This window comes from Panicum virgatum, chromosome 1K (assembly GCF_016808335.1).
Source record: "Panicum virgatum strain AP13 chromosome 1K, P.virgatum_v5, whole genome shotgun sequence".
Classification (NCBI taxonomy): Eukaryota; Viridiplantae; Streptophyta; class Magnoliopsida; order Poales; family Poaceae; genus Panicum; species Panicum virgatum.
The window spans coordinates 9,615,697-9,639,635 of record NC_053136.1 but is presented as its reverse complement, the minus strand read 5'-3'; the positions used below and the strand labels follow the sequence as shown (position 1 = coordinate 9,639,635).

Genomic DNA, 23,939 nt, shown 5'->3' with positions numbered 1-23,939 from the left:
ACAGTCACCATTTGCAGCTCACTTTTTTCAAATATTTCCATGCATATAGGAACATTAGAAAGATTTAGAAAATAAAGAAAATTTCAGGGGATAAATAGATCAACAACATAATCATGTGGCCTTCTGAATAGCAAGATATACTGCCAACCAAGATGAATGGCTTACATATGGTCATGTCCATGCACATACACAGATAGATAGTACAAAATAAAATGAGACATGAGCCAATTTATTTGACAATTTTTGAACTGGAACAAAATTCGGATAGTAGGAATAACTCAAGCACCAATATCTGTGATTTCAAAGTTACGAGCAACACAATAATCAACCAATCTGCATTTGCTCCACTCTTGTGTCTTGCCACAAAATAACTTCTACCTTCTGTACAGCAAGCGCTCTGCAAAGTAACGCAAAGAAAATTAACTTTAATTACTAAAGCACTCGTGAAGAACTAATGACACAACTTCAAAACACCAGCATGCATGCCAATATTACTTCTCTAAACACATGTAACCGTTATGCATTCAACTAACAGGTACATATAAAGATGCTAACAGGCTCCGGCATGCATGCATGCCAATATTTATAGTAGGGAAAGGCATCAAAAAATGTCAACTAGGTTCCAGAAAACCGATCTTGCAGCATGCTGTGGACTGCTGCAATGTGTCACCATAACAATGCCATCAAGCACATGCCTTGATCTTACATCATGGTTTAAACGGATATCATATTGCTCGGCGCTCTGGGATCGAAGTTCTTCACATGGTTTTGAGGATGACAATCCAAGTTCAGAACAAAACCGGCCAAAGGATTCTGAACCCCGATGCACTGTTGGTAAAAGTGAGAGTGTGATTGCATAGAAAGCAATGGACAATCATGGTTCCCACAATTCTAAACAACTCGGATTAGCAAGGCGACACTGAGGTGGCGGACAAGAATTCGCGTGGAAATGTAAGAAGGAACACGGAAATGACAACCGTGATCTGATCCCAAGTCCCAACCTACCTCTGCAATTTCTAACTCTGAAATTTCTCGATGCACAAAACAGAAAGTACCAAGTTCAAACACATGGTTACTGAACACTACACCCTCTGTTTGTACTGACAATGGCCATTATGAAGTGTCGGGTACCACGATTAGGGACACCCTAATCGGGGCACTAAGATCGCTTTAAAAACACAAACACATGCTAAAGCAACTAGGCCCACCGAGACCCACGGCCTCCTTCCAATCCGGAAGAAAGGAAAGGACTCCAAGAAGCCCAACACACGGCCCACTGACACGGAGCGGCCCATCCACGCTCCTCTCGAACCCGCGGGACGATCTCCGCCTCGCTCGAGGGTCCCCGTCGAGACCCCTCGACTGCGCCCCGCATCTCCGCCTCGCTCGAGGGTAGCGAATCTACCCTCGAGCGGGCAAACCATCTCCGCCTCGCTCGAGGGTAGAGAACCTACCCTCGAGCGTGCAAACCATCTCCGCCTCGCTCGAGGGTAGCGAACCTACACTCGAGCAGGTAAATCATCTCCGCTTCGCTCGAGGCCACCCCTCGGCGTGAGGGACAAACATCCCTGCAGCTCACCCGCCAGTCGTACGGAGGCCTTAAGTACCAACCACTCCTCCACAGTGCTCAGGACAGACGGTGTCAGACCGCCATTTCCCACGGTGGCTGTGACCGGAGTCCCATCCGCCAACTCCGGTCACTGCTCCGCCATCCCGGGTGTTGTGGCAGCACTGCGGGACCTGTGATGCGGGGCGAGGCGCGCTCGGCACAGTTCCGTACTATTCTGCCAACTCCGGCTATCTGGACTCTACATCATCACACGTATGGCCCCAGGCCCACCTCCTGCTCGGGAGGAGGTCCGGTGTCGCCACGAGCCCCTCCGAGAGGGACGCCCATCACTCGCAGCCAGGAGCTCGGACCTCCCCCATTCGAGGGGTCCGAGACCTCCACGTGTTTTCCGGACCTCCTGGTGTGCACGTCAGCACTCCGTCCAGGGGGTCCGGGACCGCCGCGTACCCTGCCGCCGCTGGAGTACGCAAGACCCTGACCCGCAGGGCCCACGGAACGCCACATCTGAAGAACTGTATGCCCTACAGCGACGACCACACCACCTGCAGGGGTTGGCGGGACGCCGGCGCAATCTCCGCGAGACCAAGGATGATGGCCAGGACGATCGCCACGCCCAACGCCATGCCCCATAGTGTACTTTCTACAGTGTTTGACCACTGCACCCCCACGATTCGGGGGAAGACGGCGACTTCCGTGCTCTCCTATGCATGTACCCCGTCCCTCCTTGTGTCTATAAAAGGAGGAGGCGGGCACCCCTTAAAGGGGTCGGTCAACTCTCTAGACACCAACCGCTCAGGACACACGCACTTACTCCTAGCTCCGACATCGTCATTCGCTACACTCAAACCCCTCTTCTAGTAGAGACTTGGGAGCCTCCCTCCCTCTCTCGCCTCACTTGTACCCCCTACTACAAGCACTCTGGGTGCAAGATAATACAGTGCCCTCGCACACCCCTTCGCTGGACGTACGGCCCCGTGGCCGGAACCAGGATAAACCCATGCGTTACTGTGTTGCCTCTTGCATCATCATCTGGGACGAGGAAACACGCGGCATTTACTAGTTGGGATCCGGACCCCCGGGTCGGGACACCGACAGTTGGCGCGACAGGTAGGGGGTCGCTGCGTGACATTTTCTCTCTTGTTCCCATTTGATCTCCAGGGATGGCGGGCAGATCCAACCCATACCCCATGGGTGTTTCGGATCCGCTCCCAGCAGGGTTTGTGATCTGGTTCGGGAGTCTCGAGTTCAGAGCAACCGGCAACGGTTACCTCATGCAGCTCCTCTCGCCCAGACGCAACCCCGTCCCTTCGACTTCACCAGCCCAGCGCAACATGCGCTCGGGCCAGCGTTCTCGACAAGCACGCGCGGAGCGGCGCCGTGCGTCATGTCCCAGCTCCCCCGCGTGGGTTGAGGCTGGCATGTCGCAACTCGGCATCGCGGCCAACGGGGCCACCGCATCGTCATCATGTGCTTCGGCGTCGTCTGCGCCGGCACCGTCATCTGCTTCAGCACCAGCGCCTCCCAGGGGGGCTCGACCTCGCCGTCGCCCTTCCCCTTCGGGATGCGCAATACTGCGACTTACGCTTCTTCGATCAGCACTAACTTCACCGAGTATGAGGATCTGCCGGGTCATCACCTTCTGTCGATCCGCAACCTCATCGCGTCGTCCCCCGAAGAAAACTACCCCGAGACGGCGAGCTCGATCGCCAACGACATCAACTTCTTCGTGAACAACTTCACGGCCGAGGAGGCCGAGGACTACTCCGGGGTCCGCGACCCTGACGCATTCTGCTCATTCCAACTCGCAACGGCCTATTGCCTCACTTGCTCTGAGGACTCCAGCGAGGGGGATTATGATCCCGCCTGGGAGTGCTTCGTGGCAGATCTTGCGGACGAGCAGAACAACAACGCCCTGGGCGACGACGGGGACGGCGGGGTTGACGCACAGGCAAACCCACCGGTGGTGCTGCCTGCAGCCCCTTCTTCTTCGTCAAGCTCAAGCACAGCTGGCACAGCTCAAAGAGCTCCAAGCCAAGCTCGATGAATAGCGATGGCAGACCCAGGAGCTGCGCACCGCGCTCGAGCAGCAGCGCACCGCACATGGTGCACGTGCCCAGGCGGCGACGCGCGTTGCCCGGGAACGCATCCTGGCCGACGACAACGTCGACAAACCTCCGGAACTGAAGACGGCCGGCGAAAAACTCGTCGCTGCGGCCTACCTACTCCAAGCCATGCCCGAGCCATCGACGCCTTCGGGCCGCAACTTGCGCCGCGAGGCACAGGCGCTCATCGAGCAAGCTGCCGTGCAGCAGGACGAGACCTCTGCGTCTCGCATGCGCTCAAAGGCCCTGGAGCTGCCTGGTGGGACTGCGCACCAGGACCATGAGGTTTCAGTGCACACTCCACCAACAGCGAAGGGCAAGGCAGCCGTGGCGCCCGGTGCGAAGGCACCCTTGGTGCATGACCGCATTGGGAGGTTTCCCGCGAGGGAACGGCTCCTCGACACACGTGGGCATGCCGAAGACGGCGACACCCGCTACATCGTCGGCGGCAGGAAGTACACCCCTCGACGGGGTGGACGCTTCGACCCCGAGCACGACAGGGGTGAGTCCCCGGAACCTTCGGGTACCCGGGTGTTCAGCCGGGAGATTCGAACCGCTTCTTTCCCCCGTGCTTTCGACAACCCACCACCCTCGTCAAGTACTCGGGCGAGACTGATTCTGCAGTCTGGCTCAACGATTACCGCCTAGCGTGCTAGCTAGGCGGTGCGATGGAAGACGCGGTCATCATCCGCAACCTTCCTCTTCACCTTGCTGATGCCACACGAACGTGGCTCGAGCACTTGCACGCGGACCAGATTCACAATTGGGCCGACTTAGTCAAGATCTTCGTGGGCAACTTCCAGGGCACATACGTGCGCCCTGGGAACTCCTGGGACCTCAAAGGGTGTTTCCAGAAGCCCAATGAGTCCCTGCGCGACTACATGCGGCGCTTCTCCAAGCAATGCACTGAGCTCCCTAGCGTCACCCACGTCGAGGTCATCAATGCCTTCCTCGAGGGTACGACGTGCAGGAACCTGGTGCACGAGCTTGCGAGAAGCCGGCCCGTCAACACCAATGAGTTGTTCGACGCTGCCACCAACTATGCCGCCGGCGAGGAGGCCGTTGGTGCTATCTTCGATGACAAGCCGAGCAAGCACAAGGACGATGCGCCCGCGGAGGGCAGCAACGTCAAGCCCAACGCCCCCGCCAAGAAACAGAAGCGGGAGAGGAAGGGAAAGAAGTCGGTCCCACCAAACCAGCGCGGATCGGGGCGGGCAGAGGACTCCGAGGAGGCCTTCGCTGCCGCCCCGGACCGTAAAGGACCTCGAGGCCCCCCTCGAGGCGGTGGTGGCCTGTTCGACGACATGCTTAAGAAGCCGTGTCCTTACCATAAGGGCTCGGTCAACCACACCCTCGAGCAGTGCGAGATGCTCAAGAAGTACTACAACCACGTCGCGCATCGCGACGAGGATAGGAAAAAGGATGCTGGCGACAAAGGTGGAGACGACGAGTTCCCCCCAGTGGAGAACGCTTTCTTCATCTTTGGAGGACCAACGACGAACATGACCTCCCGGCAGCGCAAGCGTGAGCGCCGAGAAGTTTTCTCCGTCACCAAGGCCACGCTATCCTACCTCGATTGGTCGGAGGATACCATTTCCTTTGGCCGCGAGGACCACCCCGACTACGTCCCGCACCCGGGACGGTACCCACTCGTTGTCGACCCCGTCATCGGCAACACTTGCTTCTCCATGGTGCTCATGGATGGAGGCAGCAGCCTAAACATCATGTACGCCCACACCTTGGAGCTCATGGGGATCAGACTGAACAAGCTTCGCCCCAACAAGTCGCCATTTCATGGCGTTGCGCCGGGGAAGCACGTCCAACCCCTCGGCCAGATCGATCTGCCTGTCTGCTTCGGCACGGCAACCAACTTCCGCAAGGAGGTACTCACCTTTGAGGTGGTGGGGTTTCGAGGATCTTATCATACCATTCTTGGTCGTCCCTACTACGCCAAGTTCATGGCCATCCCCAACTACACCTACCTCAAGCTAAAGATGCCGGGTCCGAAGGGCGTCATCACCGTTGGCTCTTCGTTCAAGCATGCCTACGAATGCGACGTCGAATGCGTTGAGCACGCGAAGGCTCAGGCAGAGTACGAGGCCCTCGCAGCCACCCTCGACAAAATGGCAAGCGAGGCCTTGGACTCCACGCACCGACACGCGGGCAGCTTCGAGCCCGCCGAGGGTATCAAGAGGGTGCCCCTCGATCCGGATCGTTCCGACAACAAGGCATTGCAGATCAGCGCCACCCTCGACAGCAAATAGGAAGTGGTGCTCGTCGAATTTCTCCGCGCCAATGCAGACATCTTTGCGTGGAGCCCCTCGGACATGCCCGGCATACCGAAGGAGGTCGCCGAGCACTCCCTTGATATCCGACCCAACTCCAAGCCGGTGAAACAGCGCCTGCGACGCTTCGACGAGCTCAAGCGCCGGGCGATCGGCGAGGAGTTGCAGAAACTTCTGGCGGCCAGGTTCATCAAGGAGGTATTCCATCCCGAGTGGCTAGCTAATCCTGTATTAGTGAAGAAAAAGAGTGGAAACTGGAGGATGTGTGTAGATTACACTAGTTTAAATAAAACATGTCCGAAGGTTCCCTTTCCTTTGCCACGTATCGATCAAATCGTAGATTCTACTGCAGGATGTGAACTTTTATCCTTTCTTGATGCTTACTCCGGTTACCATCAAATCAAGATGAAAGAGTCCGACCAGCTCGCGACTTCTTTTATCACACCTTTCGGCATGTACAGCTACGTTACGTTGCCCTTTGGCCTCAAAAATGTCGGAGCTACATATCAGCGATGTATGCTCCACGTTTTCGGAGACCATCTCGGGCGCAACGTAGAGGCATATGTCGACGATATCATTGTAAAATCCAGGAAGGTGGACGACCTGGTTGCCGATCTCAGGATCGTGTTCGATTGCCTACGGGGCAAAGGGGTAAAACTCAACCCCGAGAAGTGCGTGTTCGGGGTGCCTCGAGGCATGCTCTTGGTTTTCATTGTCTCCCAGCGGGGCATCAAACCCAACCCTGATAAAGTCTCGGCCATCACTCGGATGGGACCGATCCGAGACTTAAAGGGGGTACAGAGGGTCATGGGATGCCTAGCGTCCCTCAGTCGGTTCATCTCGCGTCTCGGCGAAAAAGGCTTACCCCTGTATCGACTCTTGAGGAAAACCGAACGCTTCACGTGGACCCCCGAATCCCAAGAAGCCCTCGACAGGCTGAAGGCATCACCCACTCAAGCCCCCATTCTCACACCACCCATGGACATCGAGCCCCTCTTTCTGTACATAGCTGCGACGACCCAAGTGGTCAGCGCAGTGGTCGTTGTCGAAAGACAAGAGGAGGGCCATGCTCTACCCGTCCAGCGGCCGGTTTACTACATCAGCGAGGTGTTGTCTGAAACTAAGACACGCTATCCATAGATTCAGAAGCTGCTCTACACAGTGGTCTTGGCTCGGCGCAAGCTGCGCCACTACTTCGAGGCCCATCTCGTCACCGTGGTCTCGTCTTTCCCTTTGGGAGAGAGAGTCCACAACCGGGAAGCTAAGGGTAGAATTGCTAAATGGTCTATGGAGCTGAAGGGAGAAACCCTCACCTACGCCCCTCGCAAAGCAATTAAGTCCCAAACCTTGGCTGACTTCGTGGCTGAGTGGACGGACACTCAGCTACCCCAACCACAGATCCAGGCCGAATGCTGGACCATGTACTTCGACGGGTCGGTGATGAAAACCGGTGCCGGTGCCGGCCTCCTTTTCATCTCACCCCTCGGGGAACACATGCGGTACGTGATACGCTTGCATTTCCCTGCGTCTAACAATATGGCGGAGTACGAGGCCCTCCTTAGTGGTCTCCGAATCGCCATCGAGCTCGGCGTCAAACGCCTCGACATACGCGGCGACTCTCAACTCGTCATCGACCAAGTAATAAAGGAGTCTAGTTGCCACGACCTGAAGATGGAGGCATACTGCAATGCAGTGCGCCGCCTCGAAGACAAGTTCGACGGCCTAGAACTCAATCATGTCCCGCGCAAGTACAATGAGGATGCCGACGAACTAGTCAAGATTGCGTCGGGGCGGACCACCGTTCCCCCGAACATCTTCGCTCGCGACATCACCAAACCCTCCGTCAAATTCAAGGATCCGGAGGAGCTGGGCCCCTCGTCCGCCGGGCCCTCCGGTGGGAATCCCCCGGTGGACGAGGCTGAGTCCATGGACATTGACTTCGGGACCACCTCCGCGGACGAGGCCGAAGCAATAGAAGTTGACGAGGCCCCCACCTCGCGAGATTGGCGCGTCCAGTACCTTGACTGGATGATTCGAGGGGTTCTACCCTCGAACCGCGCTCAGGCGCGGCGCCTCGCTAGGAGGGCCAAGTCCTTCATCCTAATCGACAACGAACTGTACAAGCGCAGTCCCTCGGGTGTCTTGCAGCGATGCATCCCCATCCCCGAGGGCAAGGGGCTGATCCGCGACATCCACGCTGGCGTCTACGGCCATCATGCCGCACCACGTACCCTCGTGGGGAACGCGTTGCGGCAAGGCTTTTACTGGCCCACCGTGGTCGCCGACGCCACCGACGTCGTGCGGACCTGCGAAGGCTGTCAGTTCTACGCTCGAAAAACGCACCTCCCCGCGTACGTTCTGCAGACCATTCCCATTACATGGCCTTTTGCTGTGTGGGGACTGGACCTCGTCGGTCCGCTGCAGAAGGTGCCCGGGGGCTTCACCCACTTGCTGGTGGCAGTCGACAAATTCTCTAAGTGGATCGAGGCTCGACCCATCGGCAAGATCAAATCCGAACAAGCGGTTCTATTCTTCACCGACATCGTCTTCAGGTTCGGGGTCCCGAACTCGATCATCACCGACAATGGCACCCAGTTCACAGGCAAGAAGTTCTTGACGTTCTACGATGACTACCACATACGTGTGGATTGGTCGGCGTGGCACACCCACAGACGAACGGGGAAGTGGAGCGTGCCAACGGCATGATCCTCCAAGGAGTGAAGCCACGAATTTTCAACAAATTGAACAAATTTGGTCGGAGATGGCTCACGGAGCTACCCTCGGTCATTTGGAGCCTGAGGACGACACCAAGCAGAGTCACGGGCTTTACCCCGTTCTTCCTTGTCTATGGCACCGAGGCTATACTCCCCACAGACATGGAATACGGGTCGCCGAGGCTCAGGGCATACCAAGAGCAGCAAAACCAGCGGGCCCGCAAAGACTCGCTGGACCAAGTAGATGAGGCTCAAGACGTGGCGCTCCTACACTCTGCGCGCTACCAGCAGTCTCTACGAAGGTATCAGGCGCAGAGAGTCCGGCGCCGAGACCTAGACAAAGGGGATTTGGTGCTGAGGCTTCGACAGGACAACAGAGGCCGCCACAAGCTCTCACCTCCATGGGAAGGACCGTACATAATCGCCGAGGTGCTCAAACCCGGCACGTACAAGCTGGCGAACGAAAAAGGTGAAGTCATCTCCAACGCTTGGAACATACAACAGCTACGTCGCTTCTATCCTTAGAATTCCAAGCTATTTGTACATCCTTTGTACTCGCATTTTCGATTTCCCAAAATAATAAAGAAGTACGCTTTACTTGTTTATTTTTGGGAACCTTCCGAACCCTCGAAGGCTCGGATGCGCACGAACACTGAGGTACGCCTGGCTTTACCCTCGGCAAAGCCACGCCTCCCTCGGGGGCTACTACGGGGGGAACCCCCGAACGTCCCCAAAAATCGCCAATGTTTTTCGAAATATTTCCGTTTCGCCCCTAAGCTTCTCGTATCCTTGGAAAAAACGGACGCGAGGCGTAAGCAACTACGGTACGGGGCCGGCTGAGTCGCGGGCCGCCTACGCCTCCGGGATACGGCACCCCCCTCACCACCCCACGCCTACGTTGCTTATGAACGCAAAATTCCTCACAGACGTTCGTCTAAGTCGCATACGAGAACACAGAAATAAAGTAAAGAAAACATAGGCTCGAACGCACAAGGCCTCGATGGGCCGCACAGTCGATTTAACGAAAATAAATCTCTTATATTCATAAGATGCGACTACAAAGCGTGACTACGATAAACACTAATCTATTACATGGGCTTCGAGGCCCAGTTTTCTTACAGGCTACCATCCCCCCTTGCAGGTCTTCAGTGGCGTCGAACTCAGCAATGGGAGGATTGTCGGCTTCGAGCTTCCCGGCGAGGATGGTGGCGAACTCCTCTGCGGCTGCGTCGGCTTCGTCCATGATGGCCGACGCGGCGTCCGCATCAGCATCATCGGGAACGATGTACCCCGATGACACCCTCTCGAGATCCATGAGTTAGTGTGTCGAGGCCACGGCGAGGGCCCGCAGTACACCGAGACAGAAGGTACTCTTGGCGTGTTCGGCAATCCGACCGCCTAGCGCGCGCAGGCGGCTGATCACCGAACTGCCCGAGACAGCACCCTCCCCCTCGAGCTCTTGACACACGTTCACGGCGGTTTGCTCTAGCTCAGCAAACTCCATTTGCGCCGCTGTGAGTGCGGTGTGGACTGCTTCCTTCGCCGCGGACTCGTCCGCCACCTTCTGCCTCAGCTCTGGGCAAAGGAAATCAATGTAAGCTATGAAAAGAAACAAATCGACGAAAACTCAAAGGTACTCACCTGTGATGTTCCTCTGTGCCTCCTCGCTCTGGGCTCGGGCGGCCTCTTCGAGCGAGGACAAGGAGGCTTCCTTCTCCCTAAGGGCGCCCCCACGTTCTGGAGGGCCACCTCCTTCCCCTTGAGGGCCTCGCCCATTTCCCAGAGGGTCTCGGTGAGCGCAGCTATGGCCACCTCCTTGTGGAGGGGCTCGGTCTTTTGCTGCTCGAGCGATGTCCCGAGGCGCTGTAGCCCGGCGCTCTGCGCCTCGGCTTCCCGAGCCTTCTCCTCGAGCGCCGTCCGGAGGCGTTGCAGCTCGGCAGCTTGCGCCTCAGCCTCCCGGGCCTTCTGCTCCGCTGCCGCCTTCTGGACATCCCGATCATCGGTAACCCGCGCCAGATCCTCCTCCAGCGCCTGCTGACGCGCTCCCAGATCCGCCATTTTCGTGTTGGCTTCGATGTTCTTGAGCACCAGCTCGGCATTGTGCTGCCCGAGCTGGCTCATCTGGGAGTACATCCGGGTCATCTCGGTGCTCTTTTCGCACGAGATGTCCCTCAGCCGCTGTAGGTGGGAGGGCGTGGGTAAAAACATGTTAAAGACAAATCGAATCCGAGCAATTTTCAGGGGAAAGCATTTACCTGGCTGACCTGGTAATCCGCCCCCAGATGCACCTGGAACGCGCGGTCGAGGGCATGTAGGATCTCGCGGCCGACGCCGAGCTGCGTGTTCCAGGCTTCCTCCTCCTCTTGCTCCTTGCGGAGGAACTCCGAGGGGAGCCCGGACAGGACGATCGCCCCGAGATGACGCCCCTTAGACGTCCCCGCCTCGAGCACGTTCGCGCTAGCCGACGCAAACTCGGCAATGTGCGCGGCGGCGCTAGCCGCAGCAGTGGGGTCGATGTCCATCGAGTCCCCGTACTCCTCGCTGCTGTCCGGCAGCTCCACCACTGCCACCACGCTCCCTTGCGCTGTTGGTACCGGCACCACCGCGTTGATACCCTCGTCCCGGGCCTCGGTGGGCTCCAAGACGGGGGCTCCTTCCACCCCTGGCACCCCTAGCGTCGTCTCCTCTGCGACACCCTCGCCCTCAGCCCTCGGGGGCTCGGGGACGAGGGTCTCAAATTCCGCTTGGTCGGCAGGGCGCTCCTGCGCACTCCCACCAGGTTCTCCTCCTGTGTCCGGTCGGGCGGCACTAGTCGCATCGCCCTGACCGGCCTCGACTTCGATGTCCGGCCGGGCGGCGCCATCCACACCGCCCCGGCCGGTCTCCTCGGCGTCATCAACTTGAGCGGCTACTTCGGCACCGCTTCGGCTGACATCGCCCTCCTCCTCATGCGCTCGAGCTTGCTGGGCCGCCTGGGCCCCTCGAGCCATGGCTTCCCGCAGCTTCACCGCCTCCGCCATGAGGTCCACGGCAGGCAGGGGCTGCGGCGCCGTGTGCGGCGTGCTGCGTACCCCGGTCTTGAGGGCCTTAGCTGGGGCAAGCTGGACCGCATCCTTGGCGACGGCCCCAGGGCTGGAAACCGAGGAACAGAAGTTGAGGACAACGGGATCGAGAAATCGACCAAACACGCAACAGAAACGAAACCCAAGTTTACTTACCCGGATCGAGCACTCATGCTCCGTTTCCTCGTAGCGCTTCTTCGGGCCCGCGGCACCGCGCCGCCCCTCGAAGACTGCACCGAAGGCGCGCCCCTCGTGTCGGCCTGGTGACTCGAGGCTGCCAGCACGGACGACTCCATGCCCGCCGCAGACTCGTCGCCACGGACAAGCACCTGGGGCGTGGGCGTCTCCTCACCGGCTGCTGGAGGGGACGACTCCCGCTCCGCACCCTCAAGGGACGGACCCGCCGAAGACTCCGCCACGGCCCTTGTCTCTTCCGGCGCCGCCGGCGCCCCCTCGTCATCATCCCACCGGTAGGTCGGCGGGGAGCTCGCACCCACTGCCGCCCTGTCGCCCCTCAGAGTGTGGTCCTCGGCGTCCGAGGCCTCCTCCTCGTCCTCCTCCGAGGACTCGGGCGTGGCGGGCCACGGCTTCCCCTCCGCGCGAGCAAGCTTGCACGCTTTGTCATGCTTCGCCTTCCTCTTCCTCTTCCTCTCGGCCTTTGTCTCCGCCGCGTCCTTCCGCCTTTTCAACTTCTCCGCGTGGAGGCGGTTGATTAGGCGTTCTTCCAGGACCGGAGGCTTCGAGGGGTGGCACTTCAACCCCTGCAAAATATGCCCGAGTTGGAGTCAGGAAAGGGGGCTACACAAGACACAGCGGATTCTAAATCAAAACTTACCAAAGAAATGAACCCCGTCTCGGGGCACATCTTGATCCTCCAAAGATCCTCGGGATCGTGGGGGAACTCCGCCACCACATACTTTGCCCTCCGGGCGGCGGTGGCGTGGGAAAGCAGCTTGAACGACGTCCTCGAGCCCTCAGCCTGGCTCCCGGGGGTGAGCTGGAAGATCAGCAGGGGCCTTTCCACGAGAGGGACCACCCTCTGCCGGTGGAAGTTTGTGATGACGGCCGCTGCCGTCAACCCCTTCCTCGCCAGATGCGCCAGCGCATCGGTGAGGACTTCGAGCTTGTCTTGTTGTGCTAGGGGTGACACCCCCAGTCCAACTTTGGCGGTCGCTCCCGGAGAACTCTGTTGATGAACGCCGGGAGCGCGCCGCTGTAGTTCCGAAGGTAGAACCACCCTCGGCTCCACCCAGCGTTGTTCGTCGTCATCTTGCTCGGGATGTATAAGTTCTTCCGGGAGTGACGCACGTGGAACGTCAGGCCACCAGCGCGCGCGAACCGCCTTGGTTGGCCCTGCGTGCTCTCAACGAAGAGTTCACCGTGGAACAGGTGGATCCAGAGATCCCAGTGCACTTCTATCCCGAGGTACCCCTCGCAGATGGCGATGAAGACCGCCGCCTGCAAGATGGAGTTGGGGCTGAAGTTGTGCAGCTCCGCTCCATAATAATCACACAACGCCCACATAAACCTGCAGACGGGGACGCCGAAGCCTCGCTCGTGAAGGCGCACGAAGCTCACAACATAGCCTTGCGGGGGCTTCGGCTAGGTCTCGTCCGGATGCGGGGAAATCCATGCCGGCGCCCCCGATTCGGGATTCCGCGGCAGCAGCCGGTCGACGACCAACTGCTCCAGGACCGCCATGGTGGCGGAGGACTTCCCCCACGGCAAGGCCTTCTGGATGTCCGACATCTCTCCGAGTCAAGGGGGGACGAGGGAATGAAGGCTCCGGGATGGCTAAGGTGCTCTCTCTCTCTTTCTCTCCTTCTTCTTCCTCCTTTTCGCTCTTGGCTGCGGGCTCAGGATGCAGGGGAGGCGGAGAAGGCAAAGTGAGATGAAGGCAAACAGCCAGGTGAGCCCAAACACCCCCCTTCTCTTTGTTTTTTATTTACTACGATGGGTGGGTCCGCCACCTCAGCCCGAATCTGCCGCATTGAATGCGGTAGATTTCCCTGTCGCTGACGGCTGGGCCCCGCGACCGCTGAGTCTCCCACGCGCGCACGCAGCAGTAACTGCGGCACGGTAACCGGCGGGCGCGGCGCGACTGTTGCACTATCCCATCCGTCAACCGCTGCCCACGCCGCTTCGTCTGACCGAGGCTGCCGCCTGAAAAGGCGCGCCCACACCGCACCGCACGAATCGGGCCACGTCGCCCACCACCAGCGGAAGACCGCGCGCGTGACTCGCGACTCTGCATCGTTTTCGAATCAAGACAGAATATTCCTTCGGGGGTCCCTTTACCCTCGAAGGAATCGCATTCCGAGGCCTTACTGATCAGGGGTTCGAAGCCTGTCCCTTCGGGGGTTCGACAGGCGCCCCAGATCGCCAGAGTCAGGGACTGCAGGGATGTGCCGTACAAGCCACCCTCAAACGCGGAGTTCGAGACATCCCACGCAGTGTTCAAGGCCAGTCGAGGGTGCCTAGAAGGGGGATCCCATCGAGGGAGAGCATCGAACCCTCGGATCCTATCGAACGGATCTGAGCCCCGCCTAGTGAACCCTCGCGAGCGCTCTATGTGACATGTCCATGGACCACGAGCCGACCCTTATCGAACGGGGCACGGACGTCCGCTTGAATTACCCGCTAATAGCTCACCGAAGCAGCCATAGCTCGTGGCCCGGGCATGGGTAGCATGGTGCGCTTCACCCCTCCTCCCTGCGGAAGGGCGACGGGGGTCGTAATCAAAGTCGAGGGTACCCATGAACGCCTTCATATGGGCCTAGGCTCGGGGGCTCCTCGCGCACCATGGTTCAGACCGTATCCTCGAATAAGTCGACGACCGTCAATTGTGAAGCTCCACGTGTCTAACCAAATCCCCCGCTATGAACGTGCGCTCTTCTGATGGTTAAGCTGAACGCCGGGTCGCTGTACCAGCACGGAGAACGCCGAGGGCGGCTGAAAGAGTGTCGTTGCCGGCTGAAAAAGACGCTGGACGGCCATTCCCGGTGAGGCAACCCGGTAGGGCAACGTTTATAGCCCTTGGACGAGCACAAACTCTCCTCCAAGGCCTCGGGGGCTACACCCGCGGGTGCGCTGACGCGCCCCCGCGAAGGAGACCTCACACATATTCGAGGACTGTAACCCTCTGCACACCCCTATACCTTCTATCATGCTTCCTGTAAAGAAGAAAGGGGGACTTTATTGATCAATGCAAATAAAGATTACAAAGGGTTACCGGCGCGAAGCCATCAAAAGATACAAACACATTGCCACCTGCGTGGCAATTTTCCCTATCTTGGGGAGGAGCGAGTGACGAAGAAGGGTACTGAGCCCCTGGCTGACACGACGGCCAGGCTGCTAGGGATGCGAGGAACAGCCCCCAGACCTCGCGGGTCCAGCGGGACGCTCTCATCGCAAGCTTTCTTCTAGCATCTCCTCCACCGAAGACTACGCGGGGGGTCGAGGGGGACGATGCGAAGAACAGCCGCCAGACCTGGCGCCAGCGCCACGGTCAGGCGTCTCCATCCCCCTTCAGGCTAGGGGACACCGCAGGAGCAGGACCCCACGGGCCCAATGCTTTTCTGCTGATCCCACTCAAGCTGAGGGATGGTGCGCACGCCCTCCCCGATCTTCCCCCGCCACTCGCAAGCATTCTTCTAGCACCAAAGCCTAAAAAAGCCAGGCCACCCCATCCGGGGCCCGGTCACGAAAGGCAAAGAAAAACATTACAAGACTTAGACGATGCTAGAAGAAGGAGCAGTGAGCGTGGAGAAGAAAGGGAACCCCACGACCCCTATTTATAGCTGCGTCGAACGCCAAGCTTCAAGCCTGTCGAAAGGCAGGGACACATGCTAAGGCAACTGGGCTCACCAAGACCCACGGCCTCCTTCCAATCCGGAAGAAAGGAAAGGACTCAAAGAAGCCCAACACACGGCCCACTGACACGGAGCGTTCCATCCACGCTCCTCTCGAACCCGCGGGACGATCTCCGCCTCGCTCGAGGGTCCCCGTCGAGACCCCTCGACTGCGCCCCGCATCTCCGCCTCGCTCGAGGGTAGCAAACCTACCCTCGAGCGGGCAAACCATGTCCGCCTCGCTGGAGGGTAGCAAACCTACCCTCGAGCAGGTAACTCATCTCCGCCTCGCTCGAGGCTACCCCTCGGCGTGAGGGACAAACAGCCCTGCAGCTCACCCGCCCGTCGTACGGAGGCCTTAAGTGCCAACCACTCCTCCACAGTGCTCAGGACAGATGGTGTCAGACCGCCATTTCCCACGGTGGCTGTGACCGGAGTCCCATCCGCCAACTCCGGTCACTGCTCCGCCATCCCGGGTGCCGTGGCAGCACTGCGGGACCTGTGACGCGGGGTGAGGCGCGCTCGGCACAGTTCCGTACTATTCTGCCAACTCCTGCCATTCGGACTCTACATCATCACACGTATGGCCCCGGACCCACCTCCTGCTCGGGAGGAGGTCCGGTGTCGCCACGAGCCCCTCCGAGAGGGACGCCCATCACTCGCAGCCAGGAGCTCGGACCTCCACCCTTCGAGGGGTCCGAGATCTCCACGTGTTTTCTGGACCTCCTGGTGTGCACGTCAGCACTCCGTCCAGGGGGTCCGGGACCGCCGCGTACCCTGCCGCCGCTGGGGTACACAAGACCCTGACCCGCAGGGCCCACGGAACGCCACATCTGAAGAACTGTACGCCCTACAGCGACGACCACACCACCTGCAGGGGTTGGCGGGACACCGGCGCAATCTCCGCGAGACCAAGGACGATGGCCAGGACGATCGCCACGCCCAACGCCATGCCCCATAGTGTACTTTCTACAGTGTTTGACCACTGCACCCCACGATTCGGGGGAAGATGGCGACTTCCGTGCTCTCCTACGCATGTACCCCGTCCCTCCTTGTGTCTATAAAAGGAGGAGGCGGGCACCCCTTAAAGGGGTCAGTCAACTCTCTAGACACCAACCGCTCAGTACACACGCACTTACTCCTAGCTCCGACATCGTCATTCGCCACGCTCAAACCTCTCTTCTAGCAGAGACTTGGGAGCCTCCCTCCCTCTCTGGCCTCGCTTGTACCCCCTACTACAAGCACTCCGAGTGCAAGATAATACAGTGCCCTCGCACACCCCTTTGCTGGACGTACGGCCCCGTGGCCGGAACCAGAATAAACCCGTACGTTACTGTGTTGCCTCTTGCATCATCATCTGGGACGAGGAAACACGCGGCATTTACTAGTTGGGATCCGGACCCCCGGGTCGGGACACCGACATGAAGTTTTCGATGCAAGGTGGGAAGTTTGAACTGGATAAATTCATGATAAAAAATGTTTGAACTGGATGTAATATGATAAATTCAAAACAGACATGTAGCTGCTTGATTTGAAAAACTCAGCTCAGTTTGCAGTTCAACTGGTTGCAGACCCCGCAGCATGCCATCACGGTCAGGAAGTCAGGGTCAGAAGTCAGATCCTATTCCAGTTCCAAAGATTAGGACAACCTATCCCCAATTCTCCCATACCCAAGCTTTTGGCAAGCCATTTAAATTTAATTTCAGTGAACACTACATAGGGTAGAGATCACAGGTCTCCGAAAATGTCCGCAAAACTCTGCTTACTATAACTGAATGGCACAGCCCTTCAGACTTGCAAATGCAACCAATTAGCACCTACAACTTTCTAATTCATGTAATCTGAACTTGAAACATGATGCAGACTACTATGATGCCATAATCAAACCCACATGAGTTATGCATAGTTTCATATTACAAAAATCGGATTTCGCCCATGAGTTATGCAAAAGATGGTACTAGCAAATTTGGTTTTACCTCCAGCTTTCTTGATTGTGCTTCGGCCTTGGCGCTCTCCAGGTTAACCCAAGCTTAACCCAAGCCTGGATCTTTGCCTCTTCCCTGTTACAAGCGCCGATCTGGGAGGGGTCAGGGAGAATGGAGAGGAGCGTGCATATCAGATCGCCCGCTCCGTTGAAACCACGCCAGGATCTCCTCTTGCTCCTGGCTGTGAATTTTCTTCAACAAGATGTACAAGAAAAGATGTGAGGATAGGAGGAACCCTAGCGTGGGGGCAAGGAGATGCAAGGGAACGGGAAGAGGGGAATCACTTGATGTGAAGGAGGAGGCTGCAGGGACACCGGCAGAGGAGAAGCTGCACTTGATCTCCTCCTCCAACCTCGCGACGACACGGCGGCACTTCCGCTTCGACCTCGCGGAGTCGAGCGAGCGAGACGAGGGACGGTCGGACGGGGACTTCTCCCCGATGTTCGTAGGCCGGGCGTGATTCCACGGGAATATCGGGCTCACCCGAGCCGGAAACCCCCATGTAGCAGGCTTCCAAAGTCTCATGCTGGACTCCGCGTGGAAGAATTCCGCGTGGGCTTCCGGCCCGGGGAAACGACGGGGATAAAGGTGCCGTTAGGATGGGTGGGCTGGGCTGGCTGATCAGCCCAGCCACAGCCGGTGCAGCACCAGCTGTTCGGCTGGAATAAGCAAAGGACACCCCGTTCAGCCAGCAAAGGGCACTCCGTCTAGCTGGTACAGTGATTTTCAGCTGCTACAGTAGATTCCAGTTCAGCTGGCGTCGGAAATCAGCAATCCGAACGGCGGCGCCTTCATGCATCATGCTCCAGCCGGCCTGCGGTACTGTAGCCGCCTGACGACGACCGCAACGTACGTATACTAGTAAAAGGGACGTAACAAAGCTAAGTCGCTCCTGCGACTTGACAAACCGGCCATATGGGTTTCTATGCTTGGTTGGAAACTGGCCAGCACAGCTGAGTTTTTCCGAACGCTGCCATATACTAGCATATTTATAGCTGATGATGACTTCTATTCCAAACGCTGCTAGCTGTATTACTGTTTCACAAATTAAAAACAGAACATTCCAAGCAACATCTTAGACAACTCACCATGTCGCGACAGTGGAAATTCAGCTCAGACCTTAATACTTTTCTTATGTTTGAATTGAATAACCGGACCTTACTAATTATTCGATCGGATAACTACAAGTGCCAGTTTGCAACAACTTGTAAACACGCGACTACCGGACATCGTCGTGTGCGTACACGAGAAGTTAGAGTTGATGATGACTCCACAGTTCTAACAACAAAAACAAAGAAATAAAATATGGACACTTTGTTTCTATATTGGAATTAACAAGAAGAAAATATAATACAAGTTATAGCACATGCCTATACCTAAAATCCCAAGTTCAGCTGGCGCCGCCGATAGGTTTAGAAGATGCGCGGGAAAGGACTCGACCCCTCTTCGCCGGTAGCCGATAAATGGGACCCACATATCAATCTTACAAAAGAAAATGCATGGTTCACTATACTTAAGGAGTCAATCGTGCCAGTTCAAACAGAATGCGAGTGGTGGGAGACTTGACAAAACACTTGAGTAGCACATTGGTGTATAGGAACTGCCAAGCTAACCACCACCCCGTGGGGTTGCCGCCACCCGGTCACCTTGGATCTGCAGACTAGCTTGGTGAGGGTGACTAGACCGTGCGTTCTCAGCATCATGAGAAGTAAATAGCATATATTTTTGGTTATTTAGTTGCTTATTGGCTTGTTGCTTAATGACCTACGGTAGAGTTTGAACTAGTAAATTAATTTGGTCATCATCAGCTAGTAGTTTCATATCTCTGTATTTCATATCTCTGTTTCACTGTTCCAAAATCTAGCTGAGAAAAATCTCCGATCCTTTCAATTCTTTCTGTCAGTGCGTGATGTCTTTCCAATGCTGCAAGGCATACATGCATGAACAGCATATATGAGAGGCTCATCTACTCTCTAGTGTCTGATCTTTTGTGATGACAGCTAGAGGGATCAACAGACAAATATATGAGCTGCTGAAGCTCCGCTTGGACACCGTGCTGGTCGATTTAGTTTACATTTAGTTCACATTTGTGAATTTATTTATCTGAGCTTATTTGATTAGTTGAAAATGGAAATGGTAGGAGGGGAAGCTATCAAATTGTTTGTTATAGCATTACTGAACATGTTCTCACATTGTTTGTTATAGCATTAGTATAGGTTCAACAAACATCTGTTTTTTTTTGAAATGTTTGAAAGAAGCAACTCATTGAGGTTTATTTTTCAGCTTCTTGTATGTATGATGATAACCATGCATGCATTTCTTTTGTTGACACTATTTTTTCTTTTGTTGACAAGGGAGGTTGTTTCACCGTCCTCGACTCATTCACTTCGCCGCACGCCGTGGTCGAGCTGCACCGACACGCGCGTCACCGCCTGGCCTGCCGTCGAGCCTGTAGGTGAGCACGTGTAGAAGTCTCTCTTTTCGTATTATGTTTGTAGTCCACGTAAGCCGGTTAGGCTTCTCCCATTCGAAACAGATACGGTTGGAAATATGCAGATCTTTGCATATCTATGGCTATATCTGTTTTGAATTGTCCACGTTTTTTGGACAGTCCGAGGATGCATAGATGGGTTTAGTTTCTATGGTCCGCTCCCACCCGAGACAGAGTCTCGGTAACATCTCTCCGTTGTTCTCTGGATACACAATCTCCCTTCCGGAATGTGTATCTCAAGAATAGTGGGGAGGTGCTGCCGAAATTCTGTCTTAGATAGGAGTGGACCATAGAAATTGACCGCATCTACGCATCCTCGGGTGGAATTAAGACATATCTTCACCTATTAGAATGTAGGGACACCATGTAGTTGCATTTAATATTGACTCGGGAATATAATCTTGTCTCTTCTCCTTTTTGCAGAATCAATCGGGGGTGGCATCGAATGAGCCTCCGGACGAGCACTCGCCGGCGTCGCAGTGGCCGGCTAGGGGATCAAGCCAGAGATGATTAAGGTATTGTTCGACTCCGGACTTGTGTGTGTTGGACGCTGGACTATTGGATGCTGGACTAGTGGTTGTTAGACTTGTAGATGTTGGACGTGTGGATGTTGGACCTGTCAATGTAGGACCTGTGCTTTTGGATGTTCGACTCAGATTTGTGGACTAAATTTGAATATTATGTGATATTTGTTCGACTCCGATATGTGATATTTGTGCTATACGTGCGATGTTTGTGATAGATTAACTGCCTGTGATGTATATATTAATTGCTGTGATGTATATATTGTGCTATGTTTGATGTTTAATGTGTGGGGCTCATATACATGAGGAAACAGCAAAAACAAAAATAAATACTTTAAATTTGCCGAGTGTCATGGTAAATACACTCAGCAAAGACGGGAGCTATGCCAAGTCAAACACTCGACAAAGTTTGAAACTTTGAAACTTTGCCGAGTGCTGTAGATCCGGCACTCGGCAAAGTCACCAAGTTTGCCGAGTGCTTTCCGTCCGGCACTCGGCATAGCCTCTGTTGAGGCCGCTCCGCCAACGTGCGGTATGCCGAGTGCCACACTCGGCAAAGAGCCTGTGGACTGCTTGTTTTCCTGGCAGTAAAACGGCGGGAGCTGCTTGGCACCGAGCACTGTCCATAACAACCTTTTACTTTTGAAAAAAAATAAACTAGTACTTTCCACAAGAGGAGTGGAAGTTAGCTAATAAATCTGCAAATCTGTTTGCCGATCCGTACAACCACCAGTCAACCAGTTTAATTTATAGCCGGCTGTGCATTAGTCAGGTCCTGTAGATGTATAGCTCATTTTCTCTTTTTTTTTCTTTTGCATTTTGCTATACCAGACCAGCAGACTCCATAGATCTCATCAGCTGGACCTGCCAACCTGCGCGACTTGCATCACCGTGCCTAGCGGTGTCCCACTCCCGGGGAGACAGGAATCACATGGCTCCCGTCAAACGCTAGCAGAAAGTACACAAAAGTTAGAATAGATATCAATAAGGGAGCGTACGCCCCTGTGAAGTTTAGAATGAGATAGAGCGAGCTTACTTACCATCGCTAGCAATAGTTTCTTAAATCAAATCCTTCAAATGTTAAATGAAAGTTGCATCTATTTTTTAGGGGTGTTCAAATTTGCTCCCTAGAGACCCTCTAGAGATGGAAGGTGGAGGAGAGAATTTTAAGGCCTCTTCGAACGGAGGATCTGCTAAAGTGAATCTTTTCTGACTTAACCCTTTAAACTTAATTTAGGTAGAGGTTGTTTAGAGTGTCTGCTGGAGCTGATCTACCAGCAGCAGCCTTTCTCCTCGCCAGAACAGTCGTCTCACCTGCTATAATCCGAAGGGGTCGCGCCAGTTTCGCCGGAGGTAAGGAACGGCCTTCTCGCCCCTTCGGGCTGGAGGATACTACCTCCAGCCTCACGACGACCTCAGGCACCATCTGAGGCTCGTCGCTGGCAGCACCGTGCAGAAACGCCGGCGCCAGCATCAGCAGCAGGAGGAGGAGGGGCAGCACCGCCGGCGGCGACGACCGGACGCGGAGACGAGCGCATGCCATGGCTTGCTGAAGCTGCCGAACGAGGGCCGCCGTACGGTGGAAGGAGTCTGGCCAGACTGATATGATGTTGAACAATCGAGTCAGTCCTGTCACCGTAGTGGGCTGTGGGCAGTGGCTGCTTGTTTTTCAAGCGGGACGCGAGCGGACCCGGCCTGTCGTCGTCGCTTCCTTCCTTGACGAAGTCAAGGGAGTCGACCTGGCTTGCTTGCTGCCATGGTCATTGCTGGACAGTGTACTCCCCCAGCAGCAACTCGTCGACAAAACATGCGCACTTGACAATGCACAGATCACCAGCCGATTGCATCACATGGTCGCCGATGGCCTTTCACTGGCGGTGATGATAGATTGATAGACCAAGGAGACAATTCTACGAAGATTTGGTGGAACATCTGGAAGGGGGGAAAAATCGCCGTATTTTTCAACAACACCTTGGTGCAAATTTGATAATTTTCAACGCGCATGCATAAAACTAGCTAGTCACCTTGACTCCTCGAGTTCAGTGAGAAACTAACTCTAAACATGCATCATGTGCTCCGGCCGGCCTGCAGTACTGTCAAAGGGACGTAACAAGTTAGTCGCTCATGCGACTTGACAAACCGGCCAGGGTTTCTTCGGTCAAGATCGCGCCATATCAACCGGAACTTCGTGGAATATATGCTTGGCTCTATGCACAACTGGTTTGAAACTGGCCTGGGTTTCTATTCCAAACGCTGCTATATATCGAGCTACCAGACAGACCTTACTACTTTTCTTATGTTTGAATTGAATAACCGGACCTTACTAATTATTCGATCGGATACTACAAGTGCCAGTTTGCAACAACTTGGTAAACACGCGATTATATGCCGACATCGACGTCGTGTGCGTACACGAGAAGTTAGAGTTGATGATGACTCCACAGTTCTAACAACAAAAACAAAGAAATAATGTAAATATAGACACCTTGTTTCTGTATTTGAATTAACAAGAAGAAAAATATAATACAAGTTATAGCACATGTCTATGCTTAAATTACGTAAATCTCACAAATATTCTGGTTTGCACGTAGATTAGTTATTTCAGGACCGGATGTGGGTGGGGGGGGGGGGGGGGGAGTAAATATCCCTGTGTGTTTTATTATGCGTGTACCCCATAGTAACAATCTATTGCCTTTCCTCGTTCCAAAAGATAAAACTCGCCATTTTTTACAGCGAGGCGAAAAATTCAAACTATGTGACAGCAGTCCGCCTCACCAAAGTTTAGCCTTCAACGCGCCATGCCCAAATTTGTATATGCATGCTAGCACTACTATAAAAATAATTTTAGGTGTTTCTCCTTTTTGTTTAGCAGCGGATGAAAAGTTCCCTACTTTAGCTTCCAGTCCGCACCTGAAAATTCATTTCCAGGGGTTGACTGCAGAGTGAACCGCCCCTAGTCCGGATTTTTAAGGGTGGACGGTAATATCACCTGGTCCTAGAAATAAACATTTGTAGAGGTGAACCGTGGGGTGAAATTGTGCTTGTAAATAGGGATAATTTCTAGTAGCGGGTGATGCCGTGATGATGTGACCCACCCATAGAAATAGTCTCGTGCCGACGATGTGGCCCGCCCCTAAAAATATTTCTAGGCAAATAAATTCATATTTTTTCATAAGATTTCGGATAAAGGTAAACTTTATATCAGAAATATAAAGATCGATGAGACCTAAAACTTTGTAGTTGACAATTTTTTATTTTAGATTTTTTAGTAGTCCAGAAAATCATTAAATTGTATGTGTGTTGACTCAATAATATAGATGTATAAGTATGTGATTGTCAATGCATTTAAAAAATT

The 23,939-nt window shown here is 55.1% G+C and overlaps 2 long non-coding RNA genes across 2 annotated transcripts; both read right to left on the bottom strand.

The window, feature by feature from the left end:
- Positions 1 to 93: 93 nt before the first annotated feature.
- Positions 94 to 17,743, bottom strand: LOC120651242. The gene is made up of 2 exons (XR_005666001.1): positions 17,561 to 17,743; positions 94 to 397 (listed from the first exon to the last, which is right to left on the bottom strand). It is a non-coding gene; the product is annotated as an uncharacterized LOC120651242 (long non-coding RNA).
- Positions 17,744 to 20,900: 3,157 nt separating this feature from the next.
- On the bottom strand, positions 20,901 to 22,269 carry LOC120688401. Its single transcript, XR_005681087.1, has 2 exons — positions 21,899 to 22,269; positions 20,901 to 21,532 (listed from the first exon to the last, which is right to left on the bottom strand). It is a non-coding gene; the product is annotated as an uncharacterized LOC120688401 (long non-coding RNA).
- Between the last annotated feature and the right edge of the window lie 1,670 nt (positions 22,270 to 23,939).